This window comes from Malus domestica, chromosome 13, assembly GCF_042453785.1.
Source record: "Malus domestica chromosome 13, GDT2T_hap1".
NCBI lineage: Eukaryota > Viridiplantae > Streptophyta > Magnoliopsida > Rosales > Rosaceae > Malus > Malus domestica.
In genome coordinates this window covers 31,629,315-31,643,790 of record NC_091673.1, presented here as the reverse complement: position 1 = coordinate 31,643,790, position 14,476 = coordinate 31,629,315, and the positions used below count along the sequence as shown (strand labels likewise).

Below are 14,476 nucleotides of genomic sequence, written 5' to 3'. Positions count from 1 at the left end.
TACACTAAGTAAACACGGGTACACAATTTCTATAACTGACTATACTATTTCTGAAACTGACTACACTAACTGACTATTTATGAAACGGAGTACTAATACACTATTTCTGAAACTGACTATTTATAAAACTGAACACGGGTACACTATTTCTGAAATTGCCTATTTATGAAATTGAACCGAAATAATACAGATTATGTATAGTACAATTTATATATAACAAATATAGTATTATAACGTGACACACCCCGACCGAGATCAAGGCATGTTGGCCGTCACGTGAGAGTGACGTAGCCATGTGCACAGTGCGGAAGCGATAAATATAGCAAACATACAAATAATTAAAAACCATAATACTAGCGTGCACTTCGAAACACAAAGTGGTAGAAGTTAAGTACAACAGTAACACTTCTAATCAGAGCATAAAGTCTAGGGGCAGTCCAGTAGGACAAGTACTAGTTATACAGTACCAGGAATGCCCTACTATTATATGAATAAGTCAGGATTGCCGACGTCCTCTAGCCACCAACAGCAATCTTACTAAAAACCTGGAGGGGGGCAAAACAGAAAAAGTGAGTGGGCAAACACAAATGTTTTACAAAATCATTTCATTTATCAACATATCTAACCCCTCGCTATAAAACATGTAAAATTTTCCCAAAATCAAAATGTAAGCATATACATATGTATATCGCTGAAATTATAACCATTCAATTCATACTTCACATAATCATTTTCATATGTATGCCATGCCAAAATATAATAAATAACAGTCCAGGTAATAATGATTTCATAGAAGTATGACATGTTAGCCGGAACTCCTGAGTAGTCTGTACGGCTGAATTCATAGCTCAAACGCAATCTAGCCGAAGTCACCATTATGACCTATACGACAATATACTGCACATAAGTCGGAACCACTAAAAAGGGTCTGTACGACAAGGTTGGGTGAGATACAGTTATGCTTAATTCTACTTTCTCAATACTAGCTATGTGATAATACGTTAGTCACCTACGAGTCGGAACCACCTATAGTGGTCTGTACGACAAGACTGTGCACCTAAATTGTATCCAATGTGAGCATATGGTGCGGGAGGTGACATAATATATAGGCCTGTACCAACTCTCTCTGGCTAAATCGCAATCACCCGAAGTGCAGGTTTATGAGCTCATCGTTTCTCAGTCACATCTCATATATCCAACCAAACCTGTTCATCCCGCTATTCAATTCTTCAAATAAACTTATATCTCAATTATTTCATGTCATCTATTGTATGGCTGCACCTAACATTTCGTTAGGCTGCATACGTACCCTAAACAGGGATCAAGCTGTTCATAGTTCACATATACCAAACATAACTTACCTGTACTTACATGTGCCTCCACAGCACCACAATTATATATATATGCAACCATGAAATGCATATTGAAAATATAATGGCATTTGGCATATTATTTCAAAGCATATTTTCATTTAAAACACATTTCTGGGAATTATATCAAGTATATAATTATATACTGAAAACAAAAGCCCACTCACTGATAAGTCGAAGGGTCATACCCCCCGATTCGCCCGTGGATATGCTCGTCCTCAGGATAAGTCTCACCTATATGCGAATAAACTATAAAAACGTTATTTTAAAGCACATAGACAAAACTAGCTAATAACTTCTCATACATTGCTCAAAATTGGTATATGAAATACCACAATGATCTACTCGACGTCGCGGACATCGAGATATTTCTAAAATAATTTTCCTAGAGCCCACGCGCCCTCATGTACCAGGGAGGCCACGGTGCCACGCACCCCTCACGTGCATCATCTTCTTCGTCCAAACGCTGGAAAACTGGGCAAACTTGTAAACGATGATTTCTCACTTCTTTCTACACCATTTTCCACGTACTTTATACCAAAATGAAGATCTCACAAAGATGAACACAACCATACCTGACTTGACCTCCAACTCGCCAGGAATTGGCCGGAAAAAGCCTCGATAATTCCGGCCAAATTTGGAACTCCTCGTTCTCACTATTCCGACGTCCAAAATCTTCAAACGAAGTACTCTGAGCTTCGTATGGACCTCACTAAGCTCCCTATGTGCTTAGATTTCCCTAAAACACAAGGTTTTACATGAGTATGAACAGTGCATGAAAATTGGGTTATGTGTTCACGAGTTTTCGAAGGATTCCTTACCTAAAATGTGTACCAATAACTCGTAGCACCACGAGGAACACAATGGTGCATCCAAAACCTTCAATCTGTGGAGTTTGGGGTGTTCTTGCCCTTGTCCATACATAAGAATGAAGAGAGAGAGAGAGAGAGAGAGAGTGAGAGTCTGAGAGAGGTGAGAGGACACGGGGGAGAGGAGAGAGGAGGAGTGTATGTGTGGTCTAAGATTGTCAACCACCAAAAATAAACATTACTTAATCATAATTGATTCAATACAATTATAATTCAAGTAGATTAATCCAAAGTTACCCTTAAACCACAATACACAACTAACGTTCAAGGGTATTATCGTCAATTCACGTTGACGGCAAATATAAATTTGGGCGGGTGATGACAATCTCCCCAACTTATAAAATTTTGTCCTCGAAATTATACATAATAAATACATCCACTCGACTAATAATCATAAAACAAGCGTGGATACATCTCTCTCATCCGATCCTTTGTCTCCTAAGTAGCTTCTTCCACTGAATGATTTCTCCATAACACTTTTACCAAACGGACTGTCTTGCTCCTCAATTCTTTGTCCTTCCAATCCAATAGAGTCATTGGTTCCTCATCATAAGTCAAATCTGGATTAATTTCCATAGGTTAAGGAGGAATCACATGTGAAGGGTCTGAAACATAATGTCGAAGCATTGAAACATGAAACACATCGTGTACCTTGGACAACTCTGGAGTCAACCCAAGCCTGTAAGCAACCTCACCAACTCACTCGGTGATCATATATGGTCCAATGTACCTAGGACTCAATTTTCCTTTCTTTCCAAATCGTACAACACCTTTCCAAGGTGATAGCTTCAAAAACACCCAATCACCTACATCATACTTCCAATCAGTGGCATGCTTGTCTGCTAAGCTCTTTTGTCGATCTTGGGCCGCTTTCAGGTCAGATTTAATTACCTGAACATTTTGTGTAGTCACATCCACAATCTCAGGGCCCACTAAAATTCTCTCACCAACCTCTGACCAATATAAAGGCGTACGACAAGATTTCCCATAAAGTGCTTCAAATGGTGCCATACCAATGCTTGAACGATAACTATTGTTGTAGGCGAATTCCATCAAATCCAAGCAATCATGCCAACTATCTCTAAACTGTAGCACTGAAGATCTCAACATATCCTCTAATGTCTGAATGGTCCTCTCAGATTGTCCATCTGTCTGAGGATGATATGCCGTACTATAAAGTAATCTCATACCAAGAGCTTCCTGGAATGCTATCCAAAACTTAGAAGTAAATCTGGGATCTCGATTTGAGATAATATTAACTGGCACACCATGGTACTTCACAATCTGTGAATAAATAACTTAGCTAATCGGCTTACCGAATACTTCTCCCTCACTGGAATAAAATACACTGACTTCGTAAGCCGATCAACTACCACCCATATACCGTCATAACCATTATGTGTACGAGGAAGCTTGTACAAAAAATTCATAGTAATATTTTCCCATTTCCACTGTGGAATGGGAAGTGGCTGCATCAAACCAAACAACTGCTTCCTTTCAACTTTAACTTGTTGGCAAATGGCACACCTACTCACATATTCGGCAATTTCTCTTTTCATACCTGGCCAATAGTAAAATGGTCTAATGGTATGGTACATCTTAGTGCGTCCTGGATGCATCGTATATGCCGAAATATGTGCTTCATCCAAAATTTCTTTCTTTAATTCTGCATTATTTGGCACATACTTTCTGCTTTCTTGCATAAGCATGCCATCAGTTTCTCGAATCTCAAAATCTTTCTTTTTGCCTTGATTCCTTACTTGAATTATTTCCTGAGTCTCCTCATTAATCATCTGAGCCTCAAGCACACGGTCAATTAAAATTGGCCTAACTTGGAAATTAGCAAGCAAAGCTTCTTCTTGATTTTCCACTCCTAACTCCACTCTAGTGGATCTCAACTCTGCTAGAAGGGGAACATGACAATCATAGATGGCATTAAGTCTAGCTGGAGTCTTCTTGCTAAGTGCATCAGCCACTGCATTTGCACGACCAGGATGATACTCAATCGTGCAATCATAGTCACTAAGTAACTCAATCCATCTCTGCTGACGAAGATTAAGATCTCTCTGAGTAAACAGATACTAAAAACTCTTATGATCTGTGAAGATCTTCCATTTCTCACCATAGAGATAGTGTCTCCAAATCTTCAAGGCAAAGATGATAACTGCTAACTCCAAATCATGCGTAGGGTAATTCTTCTCATCATGTTTCAACTATCTCGAAGCATAAGCAATTACCCTACCATGTTGCATCAATACACAACCCAAACCATTCAGAGAAGCATCACTATAAACCTCATAATTAACGTTATCATCTAGAAGTGCTAAAACAGGTGCGTGAGTAAGATAGTACTTCAGTTGCTGGAAACTTTGTTCACATTTACTATCCCACTCAAACTTAACATCCTTTTAAGTCAACCTCATCAGTGGCAAATCAATCACTAAAAAATCCTTAACGAACCATCTATAATAACCTGCTAAGCCAAGAAAACTCAACACGTCGGTGATGGTTCGAGGTTGCTCCCAATTCTCCACAACCGCTATTTTCTGGGAATCCACTTGAATGCCATGAGCAGAAACAACAAGTCCCAAAAATGCCACTTGATTCAACCAAAATTCACATTTGCTAAACTTAGCATATAGTTGGTGTTCCCTCAAACTGCTAAACACCAACTTCAGATGTTTAGCATGCTTAGCCTTAGACTTAGAGTATACCAGGATATTGTCAATGAAGACAATAACAAACCTATCCAAGTATGGTTGGAATACTCGATTCATCAAATCCATAAAAGCTTCAGGTGCATTAGTTAACCCGAATGGCATCACAAGAAACTCATAATGACCATATCGAGTCCTAAATACGGTTTTTGGGACATCTTCATTTTTAATCTGCAACTGATAGTATCCAGACCTCAAGTCAATCTTAGAAAATATACAAACACCTCTAAGCTGATTAAACAAAATCATCAATACGAGGCAATGGGTAACGGTTTTTAATGGTCACCCGATTTAATTGCCTGTAATCAATGCACAACCTCAAAGTTCCATCTTTCTTCCTCACAAATAAAACTAGGGCTCCCCAAGGCGAAGTACTAGGATGAATAAAACCTTTATCCACTAACTCTTGCAGCTGCACTTTTAATTCACTTAATTCAGCAGGAGCCATTCTGTAAGGAGTCAAAGATATAGGATTCGTACCTAGAAGCAGATCAATAACAAACTCCACCTTTCTATCTGGCGGTAATCCAGGCAAATCCTAAGGGAATACATCCGAAAAATGTCTGACTACACGAACATCATCCACACTACTAGGAGTATATCATTCAGCACCACATGAGCTAAATATCCCTGACAACCTTTTGACAACATTCTCTTTGCTTTCATGGCTGAAATAATACCATGTCTCACCCCACTAGGCTCTCCTACAAATGTAACTTCAGGTAATCCAGGACAATTAAATGTGACTGTCTTTCCATGACAATCTATCTTGGCACGATTATAGTGCAACCAATCCGTGCCCAAAATCACATCAAAATCCATAATATCCAACGACATAAGATTAGCCGGCATGATAATATCCTCTACTATCACTGGACATCTTGAATATACCTAATCCACAAAACATCTATCCCCTCTAGGCATAGAAAACTCTAAATCATATCCTAGAGGTGTAGGATAGGGTTGCGTCACTTGAGCAAATGTATGAGAAATAATAGAATGTGTAGCAACACAATCAATCAACACTCTAGCAAAATGACCAAGAATATTTAACGTACCCATGATTAAGTCTGGATTATTTTGGGCATCTTGCAATGACATGTTATAGATACGCCCCTGACTCTATTGTCGTCCACAGCGACCTCTGTTGGCATGAACACCACGTCCCTGCCTCTGCTGACCTGACTGCCTCGAAGATCCTGCACTACTAGCAGCAATCTCTCCCTGTTGGGGTTGTCCCCCTTGATACCACTAAGATCCTCCAGCTGAATGAGGCTGATAAGAGATAGATCCTCCCTGGTACTAAGGGTACCCACTCTAATACTAAGGATCCTGATAATACTGCTGCTGCTGCTACCTTGAGGTGTAGAGAGCGGCGTCGCCTTGGTAGTGATAGGCACCTTCTCGTCCGTCTGAGTATAACCACCGGATCCTGAAGCATATTGGGTAGGTGCAGGTGGTGGGAAGGAAGGCTACGGGTGTCTCTGCTGACTCTGAGGGCATTGAGCAGCCCTATGACCCATCTGTCCACAAGTATAACATCCATTACTGCCTCTCCTACACTCCCCAAAATGCCGATTATTACACCTGCAGCATAAGGGAGCACCAGATCCACCTGAACCACCAAAATCTCTCTGCCTCTAGAACCTAGGACCTCCAGTAAACCTGCCACCTCTTCTCTATATATTAGTACTCAATCCCCCGCTAGAAGAGCTGGAACTGCCACCACTTTTCTTAAAGTTCTAGGTCTTGCGGGGTCCTTGAAATGCTTGCCCTTTTCCTTTGTCATCATGTCTCTAACCCACATTCTTTCCTTCCTCATCCTCACTTTCACTAGGCATGTTCTCTGAGGCCTCAATCCTTAATAGAATCTTATAAAACTCCTGGTAAGAGGCACAGTGAGTCGATGTCTCTATAGAACGCCATTTCTTCTTAGTACCCAAATTGAAACGACGAAGCATCTCTACTGGATTAGAAGCAACCTCCGGATCATATCTAGACAGATCAGTAAACATCTTGTAATACTCATTAGCAGACATTTTTCCTTGCCTCAGATGAGTAAACTCCTGTTTCTTAAGGTCGATATAAGCAGGAGGAATGAACTTTTTTCCGAAATCGCTCTTTAAACACTCCCTAGTCCACAATCTCCTCTGGGGTCATCTCGTAAGACACTTGTCTCCACCAAGATGCAGGCTGTTCTCCCAAAAACTAGGTAGTATTCTCGACCCACCTATTAGGAGGAAGATTTCCCTGACTCTACATCATCTAGAAGGTCTTCTCTACATGATTCAGCCATTTTTCTGCCCCCTCATGACCTTCATTACCCATGAAGTGAGTCAATTTCAGGTTATGAATTGTCTCAAGAAGTGTCTTCTAAGGAGTACGGAATGCTGTCTGAATGGCAGAAACTATAGCTTTCCCTAATTGAGCAATATCAGGGAAACTAGATTCAGCTGGTTGACGGGGCTCTCTACGAGGCGGCATAATTCTGACATAAAACATCACAAGGATTAGAACATTCAAGAATTATACAAGACTGCTAAACCTAGGCTCTGATACCAAACTGACACACCCCGACCGAGGTCAAGGCATCATGGCCGTCACGTGAGAGTGACGTAGCCATGTGCACAATGCGGAAGCGATAAATATAGCAAACATACGAATAATTAAAAACCATAAAACTAGCGTGCACTTTGAAATAGAAAGTGGTAGGAGTTAAGTACAACAGTAACACTCCTAGTTAGAGCATAAAGTCTAGGTGCGGTCCAGTAGGACAAGTACTAGTTATACAGTACCAAGAATGTCCTACTATTATATGGATAAGTCAGGATTGCCGACATCCTCTAGCCACCAACAGCAATCTTACTTAAAACCTGGAGGGGTGCAAAATAGAAAACGTGAGTGGGCAAAAACAAATGTTTTACAAAATCATTTCATTTATCAAAATATCTAACCCCTCGCTGTAAAACATGTAAAATTTTCCCAGAATCAAAATGTAAGCATACACACACACACACACACACACACACATATATATATATATATATATATATATATATATCTGAAATCATAACCATTCAATTCATGCTTCACATAATCATTTTCATATGTATGCCATGCCAAAATATAATAAATAACAATCCAGGTAATAATGATTTCATAGAAGTATGACATGTTAGCCGGAACTCCTGAGTAGTCTGTACGACTGAATTCATAGCTCAAACGCAATCTAGCTGGAGTCACTACTATGACTATACGGCAATATACTGCACATAAGTCGGAACCACTAAAAAGAGTTTGTACGACAAGGTTGGGTGAGATACAATTATGCTCAATTCTACTTTCTCAATACTAGCTGTGTGATAATACGTCAGTCACCTACGAGTCGGAACCACCTATAGTGGTTTGTACGACATGACTGTGCACCTAAATTGGATCCAATGTGAGCAAATGGTGCGAGAGGTGACATAATATACAGGTGAAGGAAAAATTTTGTCCTAGCTAAGAACAAGTATGAACATTTGAATACATATGCAAGCTATAAACACTTTAAAGTAGGCATGCATCCAAAAACAATTCATAAAACCCATGACTTTCAAAGCCTAGTATATGGTGAACCAAAATAAACTCTTTAACAACATTAAAGAGAAAGAAGAATTTAGTGATTCTTTACCCTTGAAGCTCATCCTTAATTACACAAGGGATTCACCCAAGTGGAGGGCCTTCAAGTCACCTCCAAGCTCCTTGAATCCTCCTTGTGTTTTCCTCCCTTTAGTGCTCCTTTGGAGATTTGAGGAAATAAGGATTTATTCTCCAAAACACCAAAAGCTTGATGTCTCTAAGTCTCTTCACCAAGGTTGTATTTTGTGAAGATGAAATGGATGACTGAGGGAAGAAGAGATTGCTAGATGTCCCCTCCCTTAGTGGCCGGCCTCCTTAGAAGAAAATGGAGAAAATGTTTCACCAAATATCAACAAGAAAAACCCTAATGAGAAAAGTGCTATAAAGTTGCTTTTATAACATTTTCTTTGGTGAGTGGCAAACTTGTAATTAAGCAAGCTTGCCCATTCACCCTAATGGCCGGCCATCCTTTGTTATTGGGCTAATTTGCCCATTTTGTTTTAGTTGTCATACAACTTAAACATAATGGGCCTTGTGGACCAAAACGCTTTTGGGCCCCGAAACCCAAAACCAACATATAAGCCCAATACGAACCTTTCATATAATTAATTAACTAATTAATTAATCTTGACCATTCTTCAATTAAACCATTTAATTGCTTATCCATTTCATATAATTTCTTCACATACATCCTTACTCGGTGTACGATCCATTAGGTTCCAATTAGCGAGGTGTGGGCGATGTTACTCTTAACTATCGATTGTGAATTGAAACCACATTTCAATTCTCCCTTTAATGATTAGTGTTACCTAATCATTTGGGCTTCCACAAACCATGAGTGACACCTAGCAGTATGTCATGGTTACCCAAGCTAAGTAGAATTGGTTGGAGAACCTATCCAGTTACAACTACAATGCAATACGGTCTTTCTCTAATACAATACTCTTAATCATATTGTTTAAGTGATAGTTTGTTTCATGTCTACTATCCAATGTGATACTTTCCTATATGATTCCCTTGAATATGATTTGGAACAAACTTCCTAAGTCATATTCATTTGCTTTGGCCAAAGACTTTAGAATCATATCTTAGAGTATTCTCCCTCCACCATGGAAGGTTAGAGATCCCTTGTTGTGCATTCATATGCCTACATGACTAGATAGCTTGACCCCAACAATGCCGTGGACACTCCAAAGGAATGTCGTTGACATGATCAAAGATCAAGGACCTAACCATTAGACATCCATGATGCCTCAGGTCCAAGGACTACTTTGCATATTGTAACTTTAGAGTTCATACATGACATGTATGTTTGAACTCTCTTTTGATCGTAGTTCAGTGTACTCGATTACTCTTTCGAGCACCTATGTGTTTGTCTTAGTGTCCAACACCAAATGACTTGAGACTAGTCATACTCACGCTTGAGTCAACACAACACATACTAACCTTAGCGGATTGTCAATGCCCAATTGGCAATCCTATGGCTAGGAACGTTTTAGGAATGAACATAAGAGAAAGGTCTCGATAATCTAACTCACTTAGATCACTTATCTCTTAGAACAAATACATTCCTTGGATTCTCTTATTGCTTAAACACATGATACAATAAATAGTGATTAACAATAAGATTTGCCCTTCATTAAACATATAAAAGTTTAATACATTAAGTATTCCAAAAAACTATTACATCAAATGAGTGGCTTTGTGGGCATACTTCCAACAACAGGCCTGTGCCAACTCTTTCTGGCTAAATAGCAATCACCCGAGGTGCAGGTTTATGAGCTCATCGTTTCTCAATCACATCTCATATATCCAACCAAACCTGTTCATCACGCTATTCAATTCTTCAAATAAACTTATATCTCAATTATTTCATGTCATATATTGTATGGCTGCACCTAACATTTCGTTCGGCTGCCTCCGTAACCTAAACAGGGATCAAGCCGTTCGTAGTTCACATATACCAAACATAACTTACCTATACTTACTTGTGCCTCCACAGCACCACAATTATATATATATGCAACCATGAAATGCATATTCAAAATATAATGGCATTTGGCATATTATTTCAACGCATATTTTCATTTAAAACACATTTCTGGGAATTATATCAAGTATATAATTATATACTGAAAACAAAAGCCCACTCACTGATAAGTCGAATGGTCGTAGCCCCCGATTCGCCCGTGGATACGCTCGTCCTCGGGATAAGTCTCACCTATATGTGTATAAACTATAAAAACGTTATTTTAAGGCACATAGACAAAACTAGCTAATAACTTCTCATACATTGCTCAAAATGGGTATATGAATATACCACAGTGATCTACTCGACGTCGCGGACATCGAGATATTTCTAAAATAATTTTCCTAGGGCCCACGCGCCCTCACGCGCCAGGGAGGCCACGGTGCCACATGCCCCCCACGCGCATCATCTTCTTCGTCCAGACGCCGGAAAATTCGCCGGTGCTAGAAAACCGGGCAAACCTGTAAACAATGATTTCTCACTCGTTTCTACACCATTTTCCACGTACTTTATACAAAAATGAAGATCTCACAGAGATGAACACAACCATACCTGATTTGACCTCCAACTCGCCGGGAATTGGCCGGAAAAAGCCTCAATAATTCCGGCTAAATTTGGAACTCCTCGTTCTCACTATTTCGACGTCCAAAATCTTCAAACGAAGTACTCCGAGCTTCGTATGGACCTCATTAAGCTCCCTATGAGCTTAGATTTCCCTAAAACACAAGGTTTTACGTGAGTATGAACAGTGCATGAAAATTGGGTTACGGGTTCACGAGTTTTCGAAGGATTCCTTACCTAAAATGGGTACCAATCAACTCGTAGCACCACGAAGAACACAATGGTGCATCCAAAACCTTCAATATGTGGAGTTTTGGGTGTTCTTGCCCTTGTCCGTACATAAGAAGGAAGAGAGAGAGAGAGTGAGAGTCTGAGAGAGGTGAGAGGACACGGGGGAGAGGAGAAAGGGAGGAGTGTATGTGTGGTCTAGGATTGTCAACCACCAAAAATAAACATTACTTAATCCTAATTGATTCAATACAAATAGAATTTAAGTAGATTAATCCAAAGTTACCCTTAAACCACAATACACAACTAACGTTCAAGGGTATTATCGTCAATTCACGTCGACGGCAAATATAAATTGGGGCAGGTTGTGACATAACGAGTCAATTGAATGAAATCAAATTGTGAATATAATTTCATGGATTTACATATCAAATGCAACTAAGACTATTTATGAAACTAAACAAACATTATTTATGAAACTGAGCCCTAATTATGAAACCAAAATAACACTATTTATGAAACTAAACATTCTCAGATGCAAGCTTTTCGGACATCTTATTGACCTCTTCCTTGAGACTGAGAAGTAATTGCCTCTGGCAGTCCATAGTTGACTTCTCCTTTAAATCTCGGCAAAATTCTTTTCTTGGATAATCTTCTCCTTTTCCAAATCACTAAGGGCAACAAGATAAACCTTCTCCACCTCAAGACCCCGGGTTTTCTCTGCATTCATTTTCTCATCCCAAAACTTTTGAATGTTTTCCCTATCAAGCAATTCGGACCTGATAACTTCCATCTCAGCCTTCCTAAGACAAATCCCTTAAGGAAGGAATTGGAGAAGGCAAGAAATTAGTCGCTCTCTCTCCTCAATTCAATTATGCAGCTACTGCACATCTTCCAATCCCTTCCTTCCTTGAGCTACACAAAGTCGAAACCAAGAAACTTTTTCATAAGTAAATATGCCTCAGTAGTTGTTTGGCTTGGTTTAACGAGTAATACATTTGATAAGTAAAGAGTAGATAATGTAATCAAGCTTAAGAAAAAGGGGGTTCAAAGGATACAAAAATATTCCAACAACAAACTCGTTACCTCAAGCGCAAATATAATTTTACTTTTTGTACTTCTAATTATAAAAAATTAAAAACTCATGCTTCGTGTGTATTCTGTACTAGTTTTGTTATAAATTTGAGACATTTGACATTTTGGGTATTTTTCTTTTCATTGCTTGTGTGTTTCTCAATAATTTCCCCCAAAATGTTCGGAAAAAACAGCTCAAAGAAGCAAATTTCCTAAGGCAAAAAATTGGGGGCATCATTTCGACTTCACGCAAAATTTCCTAGATCTGCCACCGTATAGTATATTTTTGTTTAACATCCCATATGCTTGCTCCATAAATGAGTACTAAGGAAGAAATTCCGTCGAGATTTAACCACATTGTACCAATAATCATGATCTGGGTAAAAACTAGCTAACCATGAACATGTAGAAATGCACACACACATATATAACACGAATAATTCGAAACCTACAGCATAACATCAAGAAAAAAAAATGGAGTACCTGAAGGGGAGGTGTAGTGGTCTCAAACAGCAAAGCATCATGCTTGTTAACAAGAACATAAGATTTTGTCCACAAACAAATCAACCCACACGGGCACGAATACAAATGATCCAAATTATCAGTAATCCAAGCCCACCCTTTCATCCAACACGCTAAGATACTTCAGTTTCGACTCCTCACATTTTGATTTGCAGCGAATTTGTTGCAGAACTGCAGCTGCTTGTGCTTCTCTTTGAAACAGAGCAACCCACTTTGGTATCCCACTTCCTGATTAAATAGGTAAACGGGTCGGGTGCGGAATTCGAGGAAGTTGCATAAGAAGAGGATCAAGGATGCGCCACTCATCATGAAGGCAATGCTGAAGGATTTAAAGGGCTTTAATTGCATACATGGGTTGGTTCCAATCAACGACAATTTTAGCAGTTGTTATCTTTCTCCTCTCTTAAATGATCCAGCTATGAGATTTTCGAATGCTTCCCAAATTATAGTTTCATGACATGAATAAACTAACAAACAAATAACAAATAGAAAAAATTAAAAATCATCAGGGGTAAAATTGGAAACAGGTTAGGTTATTTTTGCTAGGCCATGTTGATTGGACTGATTAAGTATTGGACTTTGTCCTAACCATTCAATAAACTTATTATATGATTTTTGGTTAAAGTCTGAAGTTTTGAAACCCTTTTTATTAGCTTTCCTAAAAATTTACCTGTGGAAATTGTTAAAATGAAGTGTTGGTTTTGTTTTGGACCACATGCATAAACTAAAATGGCCCACGATGAGAGGTACATAATTCTGAGGCCATTATCATCGTTGCTCAGCCTCGTGGCTCCTCCCACCGTCCGCCCTGCAAGTGTCCTCACTTTGGTTTAAGAGGTCATTATAAAAATTGGTGTTTCGAACTTATTGGGCATTCTGATACTTCGGATAAGACTTGTGATTCCCACTGTAATCAATCACGTGCTTTGATTATCGAAGCTTATGTGGATTCTGAACATATAGCTAAGAAAGTGTACGCATTGGTTATGATACAGGTAACGATAGTAATGCTTTAAAGGTTTCTACGTCTGTTATGAACAATACATGGATAATTTATTCTGATGCTACTGAACATATGACTTGTGATATGTTGCCCCCTATTATTGGGGAAGGAGCTGTCTCCCTTTCTGATACCATTAATCTTGATTCCATACTTGTTGTTCATTCTCTTAACTATAATTTATTATCTGTTGCTCAAATAATTATCGCCCTACATTGTCTTGTGATTTTTTGGCCTTCCATTTGTGTTTTTAACGACATTCAAACTAGTAAGACGATTGGATATGGTATTAGGAATGGGAAGCTCTACTACTTCGAGCTGGCATCGAATAGTACTCGAATGTTGACTAAAGCTCTTGTCGTGAAAAGATCTTAGGGGGAAAGGAATAAAGCTTCAAAGATTTGGTTGTGGTCTCGTCGACTTGGACACGCTTCTTTCGGTTATTTATGAGGTTGTTTCCTAGCCTATTTGTTCGTAATGATGTT

General features: G+C 39.1%; 1 long non-coding RNA gene across 1 annotated transcript; it reads right to left on the bottom strand.

The window, feature by feature from the left end:
- Window positions 1-11,779: 11,779 nt before the first annotated feature.
- LOC114820338 (uncharacterized) lies at window positions 11,780-13,450 on the bottom strand. Its single transcript, XR_003767818.2, has 2 exons — window positions 12,953-13,450; window positions 11,780-12,310 (listed from the first exon to the last, which is right to left on the bottom strand). It is a non-coding gene; the product is annotated as an uncharacterized lncRNA (long non-coding RNA).
- Window positions 13,451-14,476: the final 1,026 nt, after the last annotated feature.